The 22,865-nt window shown below is 41.7% G+C and overlaps 1 protein-coding gene and 1 long non-coding RNA gene across 2 annotated transcripts in view; both read right to left on the bottom strand.

Annotated features, from left to right (window-relative positions):
- The window catches only part of Ken (zinc finger and BTB domain-containing ken and barbie protein), a 34,516-nt gene that overhangs the window by 5,866 nt on the left and 5,785 nt on the right, over positions 1 to 22,865 (bottom strand). The gene's annotated exons all lie outside the window — the stretch shown is intronic.
- LOC143186672 (uncharacterized) lies at positions 16,094 to 21,227 on the bottom strand. Its single transcript, XR_013003093.1, has 4 exons — positions 21,210 to 21,227; positions 21,085 to 21,096; positions 20,902 to 21,008; positions 16,094 to 16,349 (listed from the first exon to the last, which is right to left on the bottom strand). It is a non-coding gene; the product is annotated as an uncharacterized LOC143186672 (long non-coding RNA).

Genomic DNA, 22,865 nt, shown 5'->3' with positions numbered 1-22,865 from the left:
ATTGATTAGATGGTCGCATGAATCACCTCAACTACACGTACATAGTTTGCCGATAAGATTAGATAAATAGAAAGACAAATAGTTTCAGTATCACGTGATTCTTGTTTGATTTGCGTTTTGTCATTTCCTTGTAATTATGTAAAATATCATAGAAAGTCTTGGATGAATACTTTTAGTTAAGTTAGAATGCTGAATATCTTCAAACTAACGAAAACTAGTGATAATTTATTTTCACTAATTTTCTAGAGACTATCGATCTTTTCCCCTAAAATCATACTTGTACAAAATTTCCTAAATTCATGTCAAAGTTTCTTGAAACTATCTCGAAATTCTCCAAAACTTTCTAATGGTCCAAGAACCTCGAAAGCTACAGTGGTCTCAAACTTACACACCACACTGTTTTATCGTGACGTAACGTTCCTTATCATAGCACCGACTGCGGAGAAAAACACGAGCAGACACAGTTTCCGTGGAAATGCTTTTGTAACGACGAAATAAACGAAACATGTGGAACGTCCTTAACCCAATAATACGGTCTTGTCGCTTCGCGTCATGGAAAGACAGCTTCGTTACACTAATTTCATCTTTGCGTGCCCCGCCTCTCTTAGAAACAGCGGAAGACAGTGACGTGTCGTAAGATTATGTTTCTCACGTTTCTCTGACATTCGCTCGGCTTTCTGCTAAGGACTTGAATTGCATCTAATGATGGCTCATCTATATAATTAAGCACAGGAGCAGTTCGTTCGTTAAGCTCAGCCTCGTCTTCGCCGCTCGAAAGCGGAGGATCCATCGTCTGAACCAACCCACGATTCGATCCACAGTTTCGGGAGGGGGGGAAAGTCGAAGATAGTTGCGACAGTACCTCGAATTCAGCCATTACTCGGAAAAATGAGACGATAAACTTTTTATCTTTCTGGGAAGGGAAAACAACGCTCGGCCACCCGATTGTTCCCTGTAGCAGAGCAACCGTGCATCGATAAACATAATAGGATTGCATCTCGCGGATGCAATAAGGTAATTAAGCGGTTGCGATCCTCGCTGATTAATGATCTTGCCGAGAGGGGAAATCCTGGAGACCTCGGCAATCCTTCGAGAGACTTCCTGTTTGAAGGAGCACCGCTGAAGATCGGCCAGCAACGAAATGTTAGTGACTCATGTAACTGCGGCGCAATTTGATTCGCGATTAGAAAATAACGCGGTAACGTGGCTACTCAGGGAATAAATTGCACATTTACACAGAGATCTCGTAACAAATTATACACGTTGTAGGTTATGATTTATTTATAACAATTCCTCGGCACGTGTCATTTTTTTTTAATCGTCGATGACGCAATGATCGGATGAAGATCCTTGGCGTTTCTAGATGTTCCTCGGTGTTTGAATAAATTCGGCGAGGATCGAACGATCGATCGTGCGTTCCCTCGTCTCTCAGAGGGAGCCACGGAAGAGAAAGTTCGATTTCACGTTGTACTCTCAAGGAGCAGAAGTATAATTAATATTATGAAACCAATGCCGTAAGCATCGACGCGTTCCGCAATGTCAAACGTATTTCAGGCACAATGAGTTTCACGCTCGAGACTCACGAACGCCAGCGAAACTTTCGTTTCTTTTGCTCTAGATTCGCTCGTGGATAGTGTTCCCTGTTCTCTCTTCTATCGACTGAGGAGAGACTCTATATTGGACGTCTCGAAATGGTAGATATAGGCACTTCTGAATTCAGTTTAATTTAGATATTTGGGTAGGTTCTGAATTTTAATTTAGTATGGGTAGTTAATGTTTGGGTTCGATGCTAGTAAAAAATAATGTTATTTTTTATGAGAAGATATTTCTTGAGGAGAAGGTGGGATAATTATCTGAAAGATGGAAATAGTCGTAAAAGTGATATGATGGGTCGTATATCAATATTTGAATACAGTTGTAAACATTAATTTACTTGGAAGTTAGTTATTCATCGACATTGTTTATGTGATGATATAATTGGCTGTTTCATAACCAATGTTTCAATGTCAATCTTATCGCAAATTTGAATTTTATGCATTTACTGACTTTCTTAGTTCAGCTCTGTAATCTTTGTTAAGTTACTAGCAAAAAGATACATTTTTTAAACACAAAAATATTTCAAACATAACATTACCAAGATCCACCTCTCACCATCATAAACCATAAAATATTTTCAAGTCTATAACTAGCTATTTTAAAACTGAAAATTTTGAAAATTAGTCTCAAATTAATATACAAGTTTCAATAAAAATTTACATATATATTTATATTAGTAATTTCAATTATTTTGTTACACAAATAAAAACAGAGTTTCATGTGTTGTATATGACTCATGGCAGTCCACACTGGTCTTACCAAATATATAAATCGACCTCTACCAGCCTAAACAATTCCAAGCATACCAACTACCACAACCAGCTTACATCGAAAAATCCCAATAACCGCATAAATACTCAGAACAGTGCAATAAAACATCCCATCGGTCTCAAGTGTGTTTCAGACTCAATGATCCCGAGCATCCTTCCACAACTATACGCGTCCCCCTCTAGCAAAAACTTCAATCCCACAAATGGAACAAGACAGTCGATCCTAAAAACTCAGCAGGGTATCAAAATTCGAGAGAGGAAGAGACGCGATGGTCCGTCAAGAACTATGACAGAACAGGCATTACGCAGCACGCGTAGTGTCTGGTCAGCCGCTTACTGAGAAAATCGCTGAATAAGGAAATCGTTGCTGATACGTCTGCGTCGGTGTTGCTGACTGTTAACAAGCGCGGCCTGAAGTTCAGGGTCAATCGCAGGCCGACTGGCTGCATTACCTCCACGCTTACGTTCGTCTTTCTTCTTCTATTTGGGCCTTGAAGACCTGCCGGGCGGGGTCTCGTGCTGTTCGCGCTCAGTGGGAGCAAGGCCCCTTATCGATAAACGTAGAAACTCTGGCCCACTTGTCTGCTGGGAGGGGACAATGCGATCCCGACTCTGCCAGTATTACCGGCCAATGCGCCTGTTGCGCTTTGTATATGCTGCGCTCTCTCCGCGGAGCCATGGCCAGCGAGGAACTTCGTCCATTTCGGCCTACCGGGTCGATAAACAGGCGCCAATTCCTGCCTTGTCGCTCGTTGGTAATCCTTGGAAGCGAGGCAAGGTTTGACAGCACGCGAAGTGAAAGCGGACTTTAGAAATAGAAGAGTTTGAAGCAGTTCTTGGAAAGTGGAGACTTTGGAGCTTGAGTATTTGGGAATAGAAAATGGAGCGTTTATTGTAGAATTATAGTAGAGGCACTTGTTTTATGGAAATTTGTTGATTTGTACTATCTGGGCTGAGTTATTAGTGAGTTGGATGAATTTGAGATTGTTGAGTTTGATTGTCAGGGTTTGCTAAGTTGGTTTCTTGACTGCGTTGGTTTTAGTAAAATACTGTGCACTTGTACTGCGCGGAAATCCTGCAGCGCTGCCTTTTCAGCATATTTGCTGACGCCTGTGGACTTCCTACGCATGATTTACGCTGATCAGCTAAACATCTATAGGTGCCAATTGCAATTAGAGGCTTAATAAACATGGGATGATAATCCTCTGTCTGTATTAATAGAGGAGCTTGAAAGCTGGTAAAGTTACAGGAATAATTTAGCAGAGTCTAAAAGTACTCTTTTCTGAATCTATATTGTGACAGTGCTCACGAGTACCTTAGGATGATGCATATAAAGTGATGGAGTAGCTTCTACGACTGCTTGACAGTCTAATTTTGTGCAACCAAAGCAACATTTAGCGTTCTTTTAAAAAGTATCTCTCGTAGAACTTTAACCTTCTAAGCTGAGGACCTAAATACATTGTAGTAGGAATTGCACTAACTTTCATTCAGGTTGAAAATTTCCAACTAAACAAATATTCAAATACTGCTCACGAAACAAGAAAGTAGGCAATAAGGACTTTATTACTATATGAAGTAATGGGAATACCAAACTTAGAGACTGAATCTAACTTCTCATTATACCTTTTCGAGAGCACATCAATTTTCAACAATCACCAGAGACTCAGCAAAACTGAAATCCTCCTAGTCGAACTAATTTTTCGAATTGTTATTAACCCAGAACAGTTTCCTGAATTCCGCAATTTCATTTCTTTCGCAACTGAACCCTTTCGCCGACTCGAGCATCTTTCATCACTGCGTCCTCCGCGTGGCGGGCCTTTCAAACGCAGATACACTTTCAGTGACCCAGACTTTCCTAACCGCACGATTCTTTTCCGCGAAAAAGGAGGAAACACGCACGCGCATAGCTTGTCGCAAAAACACGCCCACGCTGTGCAAGTTGTGAAATGAACTCGCCGAGAAGTTACGCCCGCGCAGGCGAAAGAATTAACCCGTGTAGCGTGAAGAATTATTTATTTATTCAAGCATGAATGTAGGAAATAAAAAGACCATCGGAATATTTGTAGTTTCTTCGGTGTACTTTAGACATTTATCTCTCTTTTACCCAAAATCTTTGACACTATCAAGGGACCGTTTGTATGTACTAAATCCTCGACCATGGCAACCTCGATCCAACCTCGATTCCAATTTGATACCAAAGCATATATTCAATTTAAGTCTGTACTAGGTCCAGGAAGTACCTGCAAGTTGCAGGTACCTCGCAGGTAAATTGCAAGTACCTTGACGAGTGTACTCATTTTCAGTCTCGAATTTATGGCAGCAATCGACATGCTGCTCCACTCTACCCGCAATATCCTGTTTAGATACTGCCAACCGATTTTTCTATCTCAATAACCGACACGTGTCTCTCGACGCGCGAAATCGAAGCCAGCCGAGGGGATACTCGTCGAGCGCGAAGAGGGGGGGATGACACAATGGGAACTGGTGCAACGAGTTCGTGAGGTCGGGATAAGATAAGATAAGAGGAGAAAGTCGGTGGAATTCGTAAATTCTGTTGCGCGAACTCTCTGTGAACATCGCTAGGCTTATCACCTCGGCATACTAAACGTTCCCGAGGCTCCCGTGTGCGCGCACACGCTTTCGGCTTGTCAGCGCGCACAAGCGCGCAACTACTACACCCAGCGCGGGCTAGACGCAACGATGCGCAGTACTATGCACACGCGAGCATTATAATCTTCTATCCGGATGGCGGACGTTACGATCTACCATTGAATCGAACAATGGCGAAACTGGGTTACGCAAATGTCGAGGCTGGAAATTAAAGCACGAGACACCGGGGGCCGAGAGATCCCTCCTTCCCAGCTCTCAATCGGGTCGAAAATGATCGAGTCCTCGTGCAGAGAGACCGCGCAAACTTGGCAGACCTTTCTAACCTTAAGTTGGAATTAGAAAATGTTGAATGTCGATCGACTCGATTACTATATGTACTTCCCATTCGCTGCTGTTCGCGATTACTTGATCATCAAGATTGACCACTCACTTATTCCTAATCTCAAGCAGTGATTATATAAAATATTATATAAGATATTTAATATCCAACTCTATGCGTTTCGTCTATACATTGAGAGAAGCAGGCTTGTGATTCTTTTATATATTGAAGTTTCAATTACGCAAGCACGGCAGCTCTGTCAAGTTCGCGTGGTTGACTTCCAGAAAAAACCGAGACCTTAATCCCATGTTCTTTTATACCACTAGCATTGTTCTCCATAGCTAAACCTTGTTGACACAAGCTGGTTAAAAGGCGTCTGTCTGCCGTACTATCGCCTGGAAATTGCACTTGCGAAATGACAGTGACATGGCTTATATCAGCAGCGTTATCAGCCTGCGTTTTGCTTTCGCGAAAGAAAGTGATACGACGCTGAAGACCATCGATCAGGAGAGAGCGAAACATTTTGAGAGACGAGACGTCGAATTTGTGTCTTTGGTCGTTCTGGGGAAAAAATGAATCCGCTGAACGCGATTGTTCGCCAGCCAAATTGTACAGCAGTCGAAAATAATGGAGCCGGTTTGGTATTTATCGTAAAGAGAATAGATCGTGACTGTGCGGATTAAGGCGAGGCGGCTCAAACCGCGTAAACCAGCCAGCGAGGATTGAGCAACGCGGAGAGAACTCGTTACGAGGCCTGTAATGGGGTCCGAGCGTTTCCGCTCCATTTTTTGTGGGCCCAATTACGTTTCACCAGCCTCAATAGGCCGTGTTTCGCGGTCTCATAGGGCCTCTCTTGTATACATGCATTCTGCGCTCGTGGGGCTCGAAAAGCACTCGTTTGGAACACCATAGGGACTTTACGGGGAGAATACGACGCCGCGTTACCGCAAAGTGCCATAAAGAGAAGAAAAAATTCCCTTGAATGCGTCGTGACCACCGATGGCATCCTGGCGAGTGGAGGTGCAATTTAATAAGTATATTGTAACCTAGAACAAGGGATGCGATTTTACGATAGTTGTTCCTTCTTGGCTTGATGAAAAGTGTTTTAAGGAGACTTCTAGAGTCTGTGTCCTTTTTCCCTAGGTGGTTTTCCCTAGTAAGTCCCAAGGTTTTCATAGTTATACTATGGGTACTACATACTTTGTGTTTAATGTACTAGGTATTAAAGCTAGAGTATCAAGGTTGATGAAAATACTATCTCCTAAAATATCATGCTTTTTCAGATTGTACTTCTAATTTAGTCTTTGGAAACCTATTTCTTATCCTGTAGACTTAGCGTCACTGCATTTAGTTCTAATTCTTTTCATGGAATCAAAATTAGCACTAGTTCCTAAATGTCCCTAAGATTACTATTAACCATACTCTTTTCTTGAAGCTTTCTCATCTTTTTTTTCTCATCTTTTTTCTCATCTCTCAACATAATTTGTGCAGAGTATATAGATTTTTATGATTCCCTGTATGTTCCAGTTCAGACTAGTTACTCTTACTTTCATTTATGTTGCAAATTAGGTTGTTTGTCGCTTCAACATAGCTGAATTATGCTCCCCCAGAGCGTCTGCCATACAGAGCAGCAGGACCCTAAATAGATTTTAAAGAATCATAATGGTTAACTATCTGTTTAATATTATCATTTCCATTCAGAAGAGAAGTCGTACGCTGTGGTCTCACAACTGGGTTAGTCTCGGCTTGGGGTATGCCACAGCGGACTTTCGAGCCCAACGTCAGCCTGACAATCCAGTTGAAATCGAGAGTCATTTTCTTCGGTTAGAAATAGCTTCGTGGCTCGTTAATTCTTCATCGAGTAGACGTCGTATTTCACATTTTCGAAACGAAAACGTGTAATTCGAGCCGAGGGCAGGGTTATGACACCCCGTGAAACCCGTGACTCACACCTTTCCCCGATTTCGAATCGCTATTTTCCAGCTAGTCTTTCGCGTTCTCCCACCCGCGCTTCGTCGACTGTAACGTACTCTCTCCATTCTCCTCTCTCTGTCCCTCCGTCCCGTTTCCATCGTCCCTCTTCGTTGCCCGCTTTTCAATCGACCTGACAAAAATCCCGCGAGCGTGTTTCGACGTCTACGAAAAACGCTGACGCGAGAATCGAACGAGAACGGGGAACACCTGTTCGAACAACAGGATCATCCAGCTTGGAACGAGTTTCTCAGTCGTATTCGGAGTCGTACAGCCGCTTGTGCAAACTTCGCTGAGAGATTACAGGATTTTCTTGGTGCAAGCTCATTGGTAATTCCTGCGTTCTCGAATTTTCTACTTTATCCTTCCTTTCTCGAGAAAATAAAATACCAGAAAACATTAATTTACGTTTGAAATTATAGAGTGTTGTAGCTACCTACATGTTAGGATTTAGGATGTGATGATTGATGTTTGTTTTATTAAAGGTGAGAGTAAGAGAAAATGAGAGAATTATATCTGGCGAAACAGATATGTATTGTTGACACATCAATTAGTTTCGAAAGCGTTTCTCTCAGGCGCTACAAGCTCCTTGGTAACGACGTACGAAACTATAACAAAAGTCGAACGTATGCCCAAAGGATCTCTACAGTAGTGTCTTCCTGCAAACTCGACTCTCTTCTATAACAGTAGCTAATAAATTAATTTAAAGAATCAAAAGCTCGTGCGAACAGCTCATTAACATCAAGTAGCCATTTTCCCAAAGCAAACAAGTTAGCTAAACACACATTCTGTTCCCAACATTTTTGACAAGACTAAACTGGACTATTAACACGCAAGTTGCTCTCAGAAACATGTCCCTCCCTGCAAACTTTTCAACGCACCACGAGCCTACATCGCGATTTTATAGACGCCCTATTTCGTTTGGAAACACTGTACCTCGAGCACTTTCACGCCGAGCAAGAATAATAGCCAGAAGACACCTCTGCGGATCGTATCTTCGATAACCGCGCCATGGAACCTGTTATTATCCCGTCCACTTGTTCGCGACAGCAATTAAACCCGGAATCGGTTCGCACGTCGGCACCGAGCATGCGTGAAAAATAACGACAAACGGTGGCAGGACAGCGAGGAGGACTCGTTACCACGCAGGGGAACGACAAAGTTCCCTCGGCCGATCGGCGGTCGTCGAGTCACCGGATACATTTCGTTCAAGGCCAGAAAGTAAAAAGCCTTTTCAGCTGCACTTACGTACCAACCTAGTCGACTCTAACTGGTACGTGTTCGCACACACTCTCGCGCGGTACACACAACGACGTGTACGTGACACACGCCGGATGGCCTTGTATGTGTACGCGCGAAGGCGTCTCTCTCTCTCTCTCTCTCTCTCTCTCTCTCTCTATCTCTCCCCCTCCTCCCTCTCCCAACCTCTCTCTCTCCTCTCTCCGCTCTCTTCTCCTCTCTCTTTCTGTCCCCCGTTCCTCGAAGCGAGTCCGTGAAGCGGCTAGTTACATGATCCATTCATTATATAAGAACAATCGCCTCCTCTAATAGATGCTTGATCATTGTGGATCTGAAGGGCACGCTTATTATGCGCATGCGCGGTACACTTCTCCGTTCTATGGAGCAATAGGACGCACGTGTGATTCCCCCGGCAGTGTTGCCAAAATTGGGGAAATTCACCCCGCGGTGGGGAGGCGGTGGCAAGGTCAGCCTCGCTTTTCACCGAGAGCCTACATATTGCGCTTTTATGGTCGCCAGAAATAGTATCGCTGGTCGAGGTGCTAAATGAGAATTATCGTCGCGTGAACGAGTTCGAAAGGAAAACTCGTCTTGGAACCGGACAGGGGAAATTACATATGAATACGGATTTTTCACGAGCAAAGGTTCCTTTCGCCCGGGGCGAGCTGCAGGTAGAAACCGTGAAAGTGTTCGAACACTCGGTCTTTCTTTCGCCGTGCAGCAGCTGATTGGCTTTTGAAGGATCTCGCGCGACAAACATGATGTCAGACGTAATATTGAGCGTCGGGCGCTTTTAACCAGTTGCATAACCAGAAGGACGTCCGAGCGTGGCGTACCGAAGCCGCAGGATCACACGGAAACGCGGAAACATGGTGCGATTCCGCGCGAATAGAGACGGAGGGGAGAGAAAAAAAGTGTATTTCTGTACGGACTTTGGCAACGTTGCTCGATCCTCGACGATCGTCCTTTCTCCCCTGACATCGACGAGAATACACGTACGTGTGCGTGCACACAAGCTCGGATTCATGCAACAGCCTTTATGCTACGACACGAGCGTCTCCACGATCCATTCTCATATGGAACAAATGATCTTTTCTCCCAAAAGCACCGCATCGCTGGATCCTTGCTAGAGAGCCATCCTCAGCCTGGCTGAGGTGTGATTCTTGTGATCCTGCAGAATCAGGGACAATTTTGTGAACACCTAAACCCAGGGTGACTCCACTCGAAAAGAGGTTTGGAAGTCTAGAAATGAAATGTAGGATTGCTTTTGAATTATGGATAAGGACACTCCAAATACGTCATAGCAGGAGGGTCTCTAAACCTCTTAAGCCTTCTGTTACGATTGGTATCTTTAGGCATTTAAATGATCCTTGCGAGCCTTCAAAATCGAGGATAATTTTGTATTCACCTAGACTCCTAGACCCAGGCTGACTCCTGTAAGGAAGACACTTTGAAGTCTAGAAATTAAACATATGACTGCTTCTGAATGATGGACAAGGACACCCTCCAAATGTCTCACAGTAGGATGGACTCTAAACCTCTTAAGACTTTGATTACTATTGGCATCTTCAGGCGTTTAAGTGGTTATCAGTGGACTGTGGAACGTCTATAGGCGTCAGAGAATATAGTAAAGAAATAGGACAATACAGTGTCCATCCAGAAAATTAAGAATTAAAGGATGCTGGACCTTAGAACGATTCCAAGTCTTCTAAGTGTTAAAACAGAAAACTTACTTTCCTCAGTGTGCGAATGATATAATCTTCCCCATGCATGAGACACCACCAACTGCATCATCTCAGAGTCTGCTGTATCTAGGCTATGCAAGGGACTATACTCATACTGAGGAACGGAAGCAGGATTGCGCAATTAATAGCATGCGCTAATGGGAGCGATCAGCGAAGAAGTTCGAGGAAAACTGGCGGCCTCATCGAGATTTCAATCCGCTCAATGTCAAAGCCTGGCATCATGTGATGGACCTTTGACTGCGCATCGGCAGATGCACTGAGCGCCGTTGCTGCTCGCTGAAGCCTCTCGCGAGTTAGTCATCGACTGGCGGAGATCCGATCGCGCATGCAGCTGTTTGAGGACTATTAAACGGATGACCTTTCACTACCTAGAAGATCTACATACACCTACGTACGGGAGCATACGCGGCCGCGAGATACTCGCGTGCATTCGTGTTACGCAATCACGATCGTTCTTCTCTCCCTCTTCCTCTCTTTTCCGCTATTCCTCAGCGCCCCTCTCTCTGGCTAATACGCACGCTTCGAAGTTTGAGATTGGAAGGGCGAGTCTATCAACTTTTGCGTCGTGATAGGAGAGAAATGGGGAGCGCTTGGAGCTGGCTGTGTCTTACTTAGCATTTCGAGTTTACTTAATGTCAATTGCCACTTGCGAAAGATATCCTCAGATAAATAAAATTGGCTTTGGAGGCTCAAGTACTTAATGGACCCTTGAAAGAAGTAACTTTTACTATGTTTCGGTATTAGTTTTGCAGTACTGTTTTCACTAATGTAACTTTTATCTATGTTGTTGCATGAAAAATTATGAGAAAATTAGAAATATTCTAAAATCTAAATTCTAGTGTCTTTAGGGTGTCTAGGGTCTCTAGGCTCTCTAGGATCTCTAGGCTCTCTAGGGTCTCTAGGGTCTCTAAGGTCTCTAAGGTCTCTAGGATCTCTAAGGTCTCTAGGGTCTCTAGGATTTCTAGGATTTCTAGGGTCTCTAGAGTCTCTAGAGTCTCCAGCGAATCTAGAGTTTTTAGAGTCTTTAGAGTCTCTGGTGACTCCAGAGTCTTTAAGGTCTCCAGGGTTTCTAGGGTTTTCAGGGTTTCCAGGGTCTCGAGGGTCTCGAGGGTCTCTAGGATCTCCAGGGTCTCTAGGGTCTTAACAAATACATGTTCTTTATAGGTCGAAAATATCAATTGGCTATCTCTATACTTTTACCATTCTTTATATCACTAATCTCTAAATTTTCCACATATTTTGAAAGAGGTGTTTTGTTATTATGAAATTTAAATCCCATTATTTCTTACTCTCCTTGCACCTTGCACATGTCTACAAAAATGCATATGCATATGTATATAGGTATATTAGTTTTCCTATATATTATATTAATCCCTCAGAAATGGACACTGCACTTATGTAAACCAGCCATAAAACTGTCTAATTCAAATTGTCATAAAATTAATGAAACGAGTAACGTTTAGAATCTTGCGCCACGTCTCCAACCAAATCCGCAAAAAGTAGTCAAACAAATGTCACTCTAAAATTTTGCAGTCGGTGTAACGATGGTCGATGCGACAAGATTTATTGCGACATCGTAATTGCGTTTAATTGCAACGTTATGCGTCGATGTTTTTGCTTGGAATGTCATAAAAATGCATCGATACGCAAGCATTTCTGTTTTCGTTGCGATTACAAGGAAGCGATTCCCTTTGATTCGGTTGCACGGATGCTCGCTACCTTGTAATCGTCTTGCAGGCATATTTGAATAAAGCCAAGATCGCTGCTTTTGGCTCGGCCTTGCTGCCGCGTATAAATGAGTCAGACGGAAACGAGAAACGTCAAGTGATGACCAACCTTCTGCGCGAAGTGGTCTCCCGTTCTCTCTACAATTTCATATTTGCCCAGAGATGAGCTTACTTTCTCGAAATAGATACGTAGATCGTAACAATTGGCACGCGGACCAATTAAGATGTTAATCTTGCTCCAATTTCTTTAAACTCGTTTCACATGCGACGCAGCGTCTCGCTGAGTAGCCATTAAATTTGCTCCCCTGTCAAAAACCATTTCACAATCGTAATCCAACAGTTTTTACAGTACTTACGCGCAATGGTCTCGTTAATTGGTATTAATAACGAGATTACAAGATATAAAATAGATGTTAGTGAGCTCAGATTTACTTTAATGACTCAGGTTTTGTTGAATATGAGATCTAGGAAAACGGAGACAGTAATTGCAAGATATAACGGAGCTGGTGATGAGATTATAATGAGAAAATACTATTGTCAAGTGATAATCATATTAGGGGGCAAAAAATTCTTACATGGCAGACTTATGACATTTAACAATTCTTCAACTCTTAGCAACTTTTAGCGACTCGTCAAATTTTCAATTCTTCGAATCTCTCGTTTACAAAATTTTGAAGTCTTTTGATATAATCCTTTCAATTTTCTGAATCTGAATTCTTTGAAATCTGGGTGACCCTACCCTAAAATTACTATGATAAGGATTACATTAAAAATGACAGGAAATATCGCATGCATAAGAAATGAAAGAGATTTTGAGAATAAAATCCACTTCTTCTCATTATTCTCTAGAAACAGGTGATTTGCAAAACGATCTAGAAAGTTCTAACATTTACCTAACACACATGTCTAGTCAGAAACATTCTGAAAGATATATCAGACTTGAACAAGTCTATGAACTTATGAACGCAATTTATAGCTCTGCCCCACTTCTCGAATTATTATCTCATTTTTTCTTACACCTTCCTTTTCCCAGACACGTGTCACACATTCAAAAAATAATCTCAGCTAAATGTCTCTGATCCTTTGTCTCAAAGAAAAATCTATCTCCGAGTGTCACTGCATTACATAATCTTTTCTCCATAAATTCCATCTTCACTGACCTATCGTGATCCCGTTGCATCGTGCCTATCCCATGGCCGACACGTTTTTTCGTTTGACGTCAGTGGAAGAAGTAAATAGTCCATATTCACATACGTGTCGCGTACTATTAAAGCCCTCCCTCCCCCAAGCCTGTTTGCTCGTTCGCATGTATTAGCGGGCGCTCTTTAAACTCGACGAGACTTTCATCGACATGGCTAACTGGCCGATAGGATTGCAACACATCGTAGCCTTGAATAATTATTGCCGATGCTTCGTTACGATTGTCAATCGGAAACAGGCATAGCCAAGCCCTAGGCCGGTGCTACCGTTTGGCGACAACAAACGAGAAAAAAGGGAATGTTCAGAGTGGACGAAACCCCGAGCGGATCGGCGATCCAAGCCATTGGTCGGTTATTCATTTGTTTATTCACGCTTGGTCAGTCGTGACGGGACTGTGGCCGCAGTTAACGACGACTTCCGACACGTTACGTCGACTTTTCAAAATGTTATGCAATCCCGCGTCGCGGCTGATCGTGCGCTACCTGTGAATCCTGCTGATCGCGCTGCTGTTGCAGCGATGGATCCTCGGGGCCTTTCGAAATTCTACACGGACTCGATTCCACAGGCTCTGGCCGCTTTCCCGTTTTCTGGCGAATCGCTTCAGTGAAAGTTCCCTTATCTATACCCTCTGGGAGCCTCCATGGCTTGGCTACTGGAACTTCTGTTCTGAATAACAATTAATAACAAGGGATTACAGTTAGGAGCAGCTGAGTTTACGCTTTGTTCCATTGCTTAAAGCACCATATTTCAGGAATGATATCGTTAGGTAAGAGGGTTTTTGCAATTAAAGCTGAGAAGCGTGGACTTTAGATCAGAGTACCCTTTTGGTCTTTGGATCAAACCTCATGTATATGTTCTTACTTCTACTTGTTTCAACGCTCGATACTCTTAGCAATTACTTTCAGAACAGGTTTTGTTAGACTTTAGAGAGGAGATTCATCGCAGAAAAGTGTCTCTAAATTATTCTTTCATAATTAAAGCTGAGAAACGTGGACTTTGCTTGATGATACTCTTTAGGTCTTCAGCTCCAAACTGATATATCCCCAAGTCTATTTGTTCCAGCGCTTGATTCCTTTAGTAACTACGTTCAAAATAGACTTTATCAATCTTTTAGATAGAGATCCATCAGAGAAAGGTGTCTCTAAATTATTCTTTCATAGTTAGAGCTGAGAAACAGACCTCACTTGATGGTACTCTTTAGGTCCTTCACTCCAAACTCCAGTCTACTTGTTCCAACGCTTGATTTTTCTAGTAACTACGTTCAAAATAGACTTTATCAATCTTTTAGATAGAGATCCATCAGAGAAAGGTGTCTCTAAATTATTCTTTCATAGTTAGAGCTGAGAAACAGACCTCACTCGATGGTACTCTTTAGGTTCTTAACTCCAAACTCCAGTCTACTTGTTCCAACGCTTGATTTTTCTAGTAACTACGTTCAAAATAGACTTTATCAATCTTTTAGATAGAGATCCATCAGAGAAAGGTGTCTCTAAATTATTCTTTCATGGTTAGAGCTGAGAAACAGACCTCACTTGATGGTACTCTTTAGGTCCTTAACTCCAAACTCATATATTCTCCAGTCTACTTGCTCCAACGCTTGATTTTTCTAGTAACTACGTTTTATTAGTCTTTTAAATAGAGGTCCATCACAGAAAAGTGTCCCAAAGCAACTCTTTCATAATCACAACTGAGGAACACGGACCTCTCTTGATACCTTTTAGATCTTTGGCTCCAAACTCGAGTCCTTCCCAAGCATACTCACCCTAAAATTGAAAACTGACTTGCATTCAGATTTGGCCGATGCTGAGACCGAGTCCAAGTGGTGAAAAGCGATTCTAAATCAGCCAGTTCCCCTTTCCCTCGAGAATCTAGCGTAGCTCAAAGCTATCCGGAACGACGCGATCCAGCGTCCACTAGAGCGGCATGTGCCGTGCTATACGATACTTTTATGCGCGTCCACACCGCGGACTGGACACTTACGTAATCGCAATGATCGCATTGTGGGTGGGGACTTGTCGCTAACGTGTGGCTCTGCGGCCGTGTTAGCTACCACCTGAGGATACGTGCGCACCCAGCGCGCCGCGTGTACAACAGAGGCGTGCACCGTGTCCGAAATGGTCTGCGCCGCAGAAAAACGTGCATTGTTTCGCTCGAGGAGAGCGGGATGACCGGCTTTCCAGGGCCCGAAAAGATACTCTCGAAAACGGAAAATATACCGCGAGCTGATATCGTTTATCTCGGCGCCGACTAGGCTACGGCTAGGCTGCTCCGTCGTGCAATAGTGGTATTGTTCGTTGAATGTGAACGCGGCGAGATCACCGCCGGAACACAACAGAGCCATTCTAATTTTTCAGGAATGTTTATCTGGGTCATTACGCTGATCGATGGAGATCAGCTCCACCTTTTCGGATTATCTAACACGGCGTACGGTAACGAGCAACTGGGTTTGCAGCGCTCTGGTTCGATTGTCGACTGGTTTCCATGGAAAATTGCACTATTATTCATTCATGGGTTTTCGTTCGACTCCTTGAGTGGGTCTAACTAGGGAGTGTTCAGTGGTCTTCGATGCAGCTGCTCTTTGGGACAGGGACAATTGAAACGATATTTGGTGCAGTGTTTAGAATAATTGGATCTAGGATAGCACTAATTTCTCTAAGGTATGCAGGAGAAAATACAGGTGGTCCAAATTTTTTATAAATTCAAACTTGAGTCCACTGATTTTAAAATTAGCGCCAAAATAGGATCTACAGAAAAATAGCTGAGTCTGTTTAGAAAAAAGGTTACTAAATCCATTTATTACCAATTAGGTTTCCATGTACCAAACTTCCCAACATTTTCAAAGAAGTTTCTTTGATTTGAAAGTACCCATAGCATTTTTGATTATTTCTTAAAAAATTCTCTCAATTTTACTCATTTTCCTCTACATATCATGGAACAATTATACACATAAATTGACGTCAGAAAGTGCTTCCTATTTCCATAAGCTTCTTGCTTGTATCGAGTCCTAAACTCATGGCATGTAAATATTGTATATGGGCCAGTGGTCTCGTGGCACGACGTAACAAGCTTCGGGGATGATTAGCGTGTCACGAGAGGGAGACGATTGCGAGATCGTTTGAGAGTAACAATAGCGAAAGAGAAATTGCGCCGCCAGTTGGGTGTACACGGGTACCTAAAGACACATAAGCGGCTACGTAAGTATTAGGTTGAGTAATAAGTTTGTTTGCGTGTCTTCGGTTGAGAGTTCTATGTTATTATACAAAGAATCTGTTCGATTAATTAAATACTTACGTTCTATTTTATTCTATCAGGTTTTGTTATCTTTTGGAGTATTTTAGTATTTCATTCCTTTGGAGCTTTTTAAGTTTCCTAGACAAAATTGTGTGTGTACCTTATTATTAAATTTCCTAGACAATTTTGAGTATACGTACTGTCATGAGATGATCAAATCTGTGACTGTCGAATATTTAACAAATTGCTAAAACTCTTTTCAATAATTCTCAGATTTAGTCAAGAGATCTTGGTTTGTGTATATCTCAGGAAAAGAGATTGTTGTTGCTGTATTGTATCATTTCGACCATTTTTCTCTGCCTTTTGGTTTTGTGGAGTTGGTCATTTAAGCATCTAGAAGGATCTCATATCAGGTATTAAAATATCAAAAATCAATTCACTGACCAAATCTTGCCACCAGTAAGAAGCTACCTACATTATGACCTAGAAAAGTGGGTACAAAGTCTTTCCCTTTACTTCCCCTTCTTTGGGTACCTAGCACCATGACAAAAAGCTCTTCCTTTTGAAATGACATCCCGGATACGCGAGCGAAAGCACGCGAGGAAGTCAGGACAATAAACAGCAAAGAAATTGCACCTCAGCACCGAGTCAACGTTCACATCAGAGCAAGCTAAGTCCCTTTCAGCGTCTCTTCAGAGACGCGAGGAGCGAGGAAAGCCTGAAAAGGTGAACGTAAAATGCGAATACTAATGAAACGGATTTATTTCCATTTTTACTGCTTCCATGACACCCGCTCTAACGATTAACGATAGCCGACATTTAAGCGAGCCTATTTCCAAGCCGAACGACACTCTCGCCTCTCGGCCGTATTACTTAGCTGACTGAGGAGATTAATTAAGTAACGAGCAAGATCGATGGAAAGTGATTCAAAGGTGAGTGAAAGAATCGGTTATCGATCGTGAGTAATAGCGACGACAGAGGCTGATGCAGAATAAAAGCACAACAATCGGGACAGTCACGGCCTTTAATGAGCCGCGCTGTGCCTTTCGACGCCAAACGATTCGAGTACCAATTGCGGCAAGAACTTTTTGACGTTCCGGGGGACAAGAATTATTGCAAAACGGACTGGCGGTTAGGCTGAAAGGCTCCCTCGTGGGCGGACGTGGAACGCTCGAAGACGAACCTGATAAGCCTTATCGAGCCTGCAATTTGCAGCATTGTTGGAACCAGCTAATATCCTTGCGTTCCTGGTGTAATTGTTCAATCTCTATTCTTAGCATGAGAACTATAGAACCTGGAACGTGGAACCAATTTTCAGAGAAAGGCCATATCCTCAGTCTTAGGTGTCTTTCTTTATTTGAGAATCGGACTAACCTAAATCCCTCAAAATTGAGTTTGCAGAGAAAACACAATGAAATGGTGTATGAAACTTTGTCAGAATAATAGGAATCTACATCAAGTTATGAATAAAGAAGATATAATAGTATAAGAGTACTTATAAAATATTTTAAGTATAGTATTATGAAAGTGTGATCACTGGATTACTGATGTTGATGCAGACTCTTATTTTACCATGAGCACCTAATCTAATTAAAGATTTATTTCAGTTTCCACATATATGTTACAAAATCTATTTCAACAATTCTTCCTATAAATCTGAACCCTAGAACCACAGTGTACCAATCCTTCGCGCTCCTATGTCGAATGTGACTCAATATCTCTAGATTGACTTTTAAAATAATAAGAAGTTCTCGAAAAAAGTATGTTTCAAAAATTGAAAGTGCAGAGGGTTAAAATAACAGGGCGTTCTTGGCAATAAAATTTTGAAAAAACTGGGAGCGCAGAGTCCACTTCATTCCCACGTGAATTAATACACTTTGACTCTGGGGTTCAGAAATGTTTTACCTAAAGATCCCCAGTCTAGTGACTACAGTTATTTTTCTGCTCTCCAGAAGAACAAGAAACGAGACTTGCATCAATTCAGCTCGGCTCTCAGGTACGTTGATCGATCATTTATTTGGGTTCGAGCACCTGAACTACCTAGCAGCACGAGGCTCTAACAGCACTCTCGACAACGGTTACGCGACCCTCGGCTTAACGTTTCCCGAAACTCTTTCTCTCCCGAAAATTGGGACACTTTCACTATCGCACGAAGGATCCGCCGCCTCGGCCGACCATATTTCATCGAGGTCACAAAGGACGCCAATGCCGTTTATCTTCAGGTCACTGCTTTAAATTACGCTGCTCCTTGCTCTGCACAGCATTGTTGCACACGTTTCGTGGAGCCTAACGAGCCCGGGGAGAGGCAACGATCGTCTTGTTCTGCTAAAATATGCGAGCTTTTGCGTGTTCCATCATCAGCGATACTTTCTCGCTGGCGAACTGCTGACGACTTGCTAACGACGATAAGGCTAGGCAGAGCGTGAGGCACATAGCTTTGGGGTTAATGTGCGATGGTATCTTTTTTCGGTGGTTCGAGGAGAGAGTCAGAGGAAACGAGAAAATATTTTGAAATGATAGTGGAAAGAGTAACGAGTTTATGACAGAGTGAAGTAGTAGGTACAGTGGTTTTGTTGTGAATTATCGTTCCTGGGTTTTTGAAGAGTAGAGAGAGAGGATATGAGAAAGAAAACATTTTGATATGACAGTGGAAAGCTTAAGGAACCTATAGTGGAGAAATGGTACAGTATTGTTTTAGGGTACTTGAAGGGAAGAACGAGTGGAAGTGGGAGAATATTTGGATATGGTAGGGGCAAGAATAAGGGTTTCGTTATAGACGAAATGGGCAGTGTTCACTTGTTTTCATCTTATGATATACACTCATTACTGACTCAATTGAAGTTTAGGATTCTATGTACACCTCACGATAAAATATTAAAGCTACATATTCCCATGTTGTGAGCTTTCTTCGAGTAAAAACTACCAGTACTGAGTTCACAGAAAATAGAAGATATTCTTGTGAATCAATACGTCAATAAATAATTTCACTCTCATTATAGATCATCCAAGACAATCAAAAATGGATTGCAAGAGAAAGGGGAACATCAGAACGAATTTATACTGAGAGAATACTCTACAGTCTTACACAGCATAGAAAATTCCTCAATTCTTTCTCTCTTCGCTTTCAGCAAAACACTAAACGAATTCTCGTCTCATCGTATACACCAATTAATTCCAGAACGGTGCTCTATTCTCTATAAGCTCATTACCAGCGCCAGGTCCCAAGCTCGCAAGAACTAAATCCTGCTCCTTTATAAATACATCCAGCAGCAAGCAGCATCGACGAAAGTATTTCATCGGACAGTAGAAAAAGTGCTTGAAAACTCGTTACTGCAACTTACGAAACGACGTATTATCAAAATGCGTCGCTTGTCCAAGCGTTAAATCGATCCTCGACGATTCAAGGCCAGCCTGGCCGTTGGAACAATTCTTTCATTGCACATGGCATACATTTTCTCTCCTATATTCTTCTTTTTTCTTTCTCTCTCGTGCAGCGCGCGCGGAGAGCAAGTAGGTAGCAAAAGAGTAGGCCAAGCGAGCGAGCGAGAAGCAGGCGAGTCCTGAAGGGGCCGCGAGTATACGCGATAGATGAAAGTGAAAGGGAAGGTAGAAAGGGTTGGCGGACGTATATACTCGTGGCCGCTGTTACTCGGCAATGTACTCGGCCGCGGGGGCCCAGAGCGCAAGATTTACAATCGCCACGAGCCAGAACGGGCCAGAAACCGAGGAAAATACCACCAGCCAGTCCCGAGTACCTGCGCTGGCTAACAAATCACGATAGTAACTATGATAACGCGTACGAGTTGCCCACTTGCTGAACCTATCTTTTCAAAATTTCGTTGGAATCCTCGTTTCTGGCTGATGCATTTATTTGGCTCTGTTCCTTCGTCCTGTTTGGAAGATTAATCAAGCTTTAGGGGATATAGATGACAACATAGTCTTCTTTGCAAATTGAAGAACAATTTGTAGATTATAGAGGTAGATGGTGGTAGACCAGTCTATTATAACTATAACTGAAATTCAGATATTTAGAAAAAATATGACGACCCTGACTGTCTGAATTTTACAAAAATTTCAGTATTTAGGTACTATAGAAATTTAATAGTTATATACTAGTATGTTTTGATATTTTGGAAAATCTGTGAACTGAAAAATTGAGGAGTTGAAAATTGGCAGAATGGAAAGAATGGAAAATGGGAGACTTGGGGAACTGGAAGATTAGAGAATTGAAAAACTAGAGAGTTGGAGAGTTAGAAAATTGAAGAATTGATAAATTTGAAATTATTCGTTCCAAGAAAACATAAATGTGGTAAACATACCTCATCTAACATTAACAAGTCACTTCTGCATTAATTTTACAGTCAATTGAAGAAAAATCGTTCCCATGTTAATAATCCTAACTGTATAATTGACAAGCATGCAAATTTCAGTCTCATTATTTCCTAGTTCAGTGTACTTTGAGCTTTCAACCAATTCACATTTTCTGTGCATACCTGAAATTTCTTTTAGAAGTCACGCAATAAAAGGACAGAGAAATTCGTATGAAAATAGAGCCTCGCGTGTGGAGTCCATGAAGACCGACGCGACGTGTTTCGTAAACCTTTATCGAACGTCGAAAGATTTGTATGGTATTCTATTGAAAGATAATCTTCCGAATATTTCATAATCGTACGTACGTGACGTGTCGACTAAATTCTCAGTTCCCTCTCAAAAGTCAAATATCCAAGGTTGCGAAATACATGGCCAAACACGTTCGGTATGGAAATATCGATTAGACCCGAGAGATGTCTTTCTATCGGACCTTTTTGGGCAGAGGCATTAGAATATGAGTTATGGGAGTAAATTTTTGGTGGTCTTAATCGATTCACTGTATTGACCTAGAAATTGAAAGTGATTTTATCAATCAGAATTTTTCCCTGCATCCTCTGTGAGATTTGAAGAAATTTGTTAGCTATTTCTCAATCTTTGATCACCGATTTTACCTACGACACGCAAAAGGTAATTACCTGGGCTTTAAAGCCTCGGAAAATTGAATCACGACAATATAATTACTGGTTCATAAGTTTCGTGCCCTTGCTAACATTCTGGTTTAATTTTCCGATGTAATCGTATCCTGGTATTTAATTTTTTAGACTTCTACAGTTCCTTGTAATTAGTATTGACATGTTAACTATGTTAATTTGATGACAATGACAATTGAATAATTGACATACCTGGAATAGGTAGCTGAATGGTTAACTTTATTATTCGTTTTTCTTGTGCACATTAAAAATTACTTTGATTGTAGTATTGCACTAGTTTATACAAAATTCAAGGAACAATTTCCTCTACTATTTTTATCTCATAATATTTCTCTATTTTTGTCTCGTGACACACGCTTACATAATTCACTATTTAGATACATAACATTTATTCATTCAACTCAAGATAAATATTAAAATATGCCATTCATAGTATCATCACTTTCTCTTCCTTTCCAGGCTCATTTCTCAGACTTTTCCTAACTTTGTCGACTTAACTACAATTAATTGAAACGATATTTAAAATGTTTACTTATATTTGAAGAGTAAACCGATAGAAGACATTTTTTCAAAGACTCAATCTACATCATAAAAAAAGATACTCCAAGTCCATGCTATAAAATTTCTTCTATTCTATTATTTCGTGACAGTAATATAAATTAACACAGATTGGTTTTTGAAAATTGAATTATTATACTCCTGCTCAGCTGACAAATTAAAAAATGTAGAGGAAAGCAGAGGTGAAAATCGACTTTTTAGAGGCTCGAATAGCATTTTTAGCTATCTGCAAGAGCTCAGTGCTATTTGGAAGATCGAGGTATGAAACGGCCGTGTTTCGCACAATCGACAGAAATTTCATCGCGCAATGTAACCGTATCTGCCAATTCGGCGAGACGGCTCGAGTGAAAGTGCACGCCGCGCCAGTGAAACATTTTCGCCTAACGTCTGAAACCATTAAAATCGCGCAGCAGAGTTTTATCACGAGGCTACCGTTCGATTTTCATTTTACTTGGGAACAACAGTTTTAAGTTCGTTCCTCGCAACAGCATTGTTGCGCAATCTATTGCTGCAAACTCGAAAAACCACCGACGAATTTTAACCAAGCTGGAATTTCGTGCCACTTGTTGGATTTCAGGAAGGTTTTTATACATCTATATACAAGGTGTGTCATGAATGTAAAACCAGTTTAGAATTTTGGAAAGAATAGCTTAAGATTGTTCTAGAGTTAATTTTACTTTCATTTCACACTCGAGGAACTGTACTATTTTCTTGCTGTGTGTTCAGTGATAGATTAATCGTTTCTTAGATTGGTTTATTCTCTGTTCTCGACCCTTTTATTTCATACAAATTGAAATTGTGGGATTAGGGATTCTAAAACGAATTTATTGCACTTGATAGGAATGCAGGATTATAGCAAAGTAGTACTGTATTATGTC

The sequence above is a fragment of the Calliopsis andreniformis genome, unplaced genomic scaffold (genome assembly GCF_051401765.1).
Source record: "Calliopsis andreniformis isolate RMS-2024a unplaced genomic scaffold, iyCalAndr_principal scaffold0022, whole genome shotgun sequence".
Classification (NCBI taxonomy): Eukaryota; Metazoa; Arthropoda; class Insecta; order Hymenoptera; family Andrenidae; genus Calliopsis; species Calliopsis andreniformis.
Note: the sequence above shows the minus strand (reverse complement) of the source record. Positions and strands in the feature narration are given on the sequence as shown.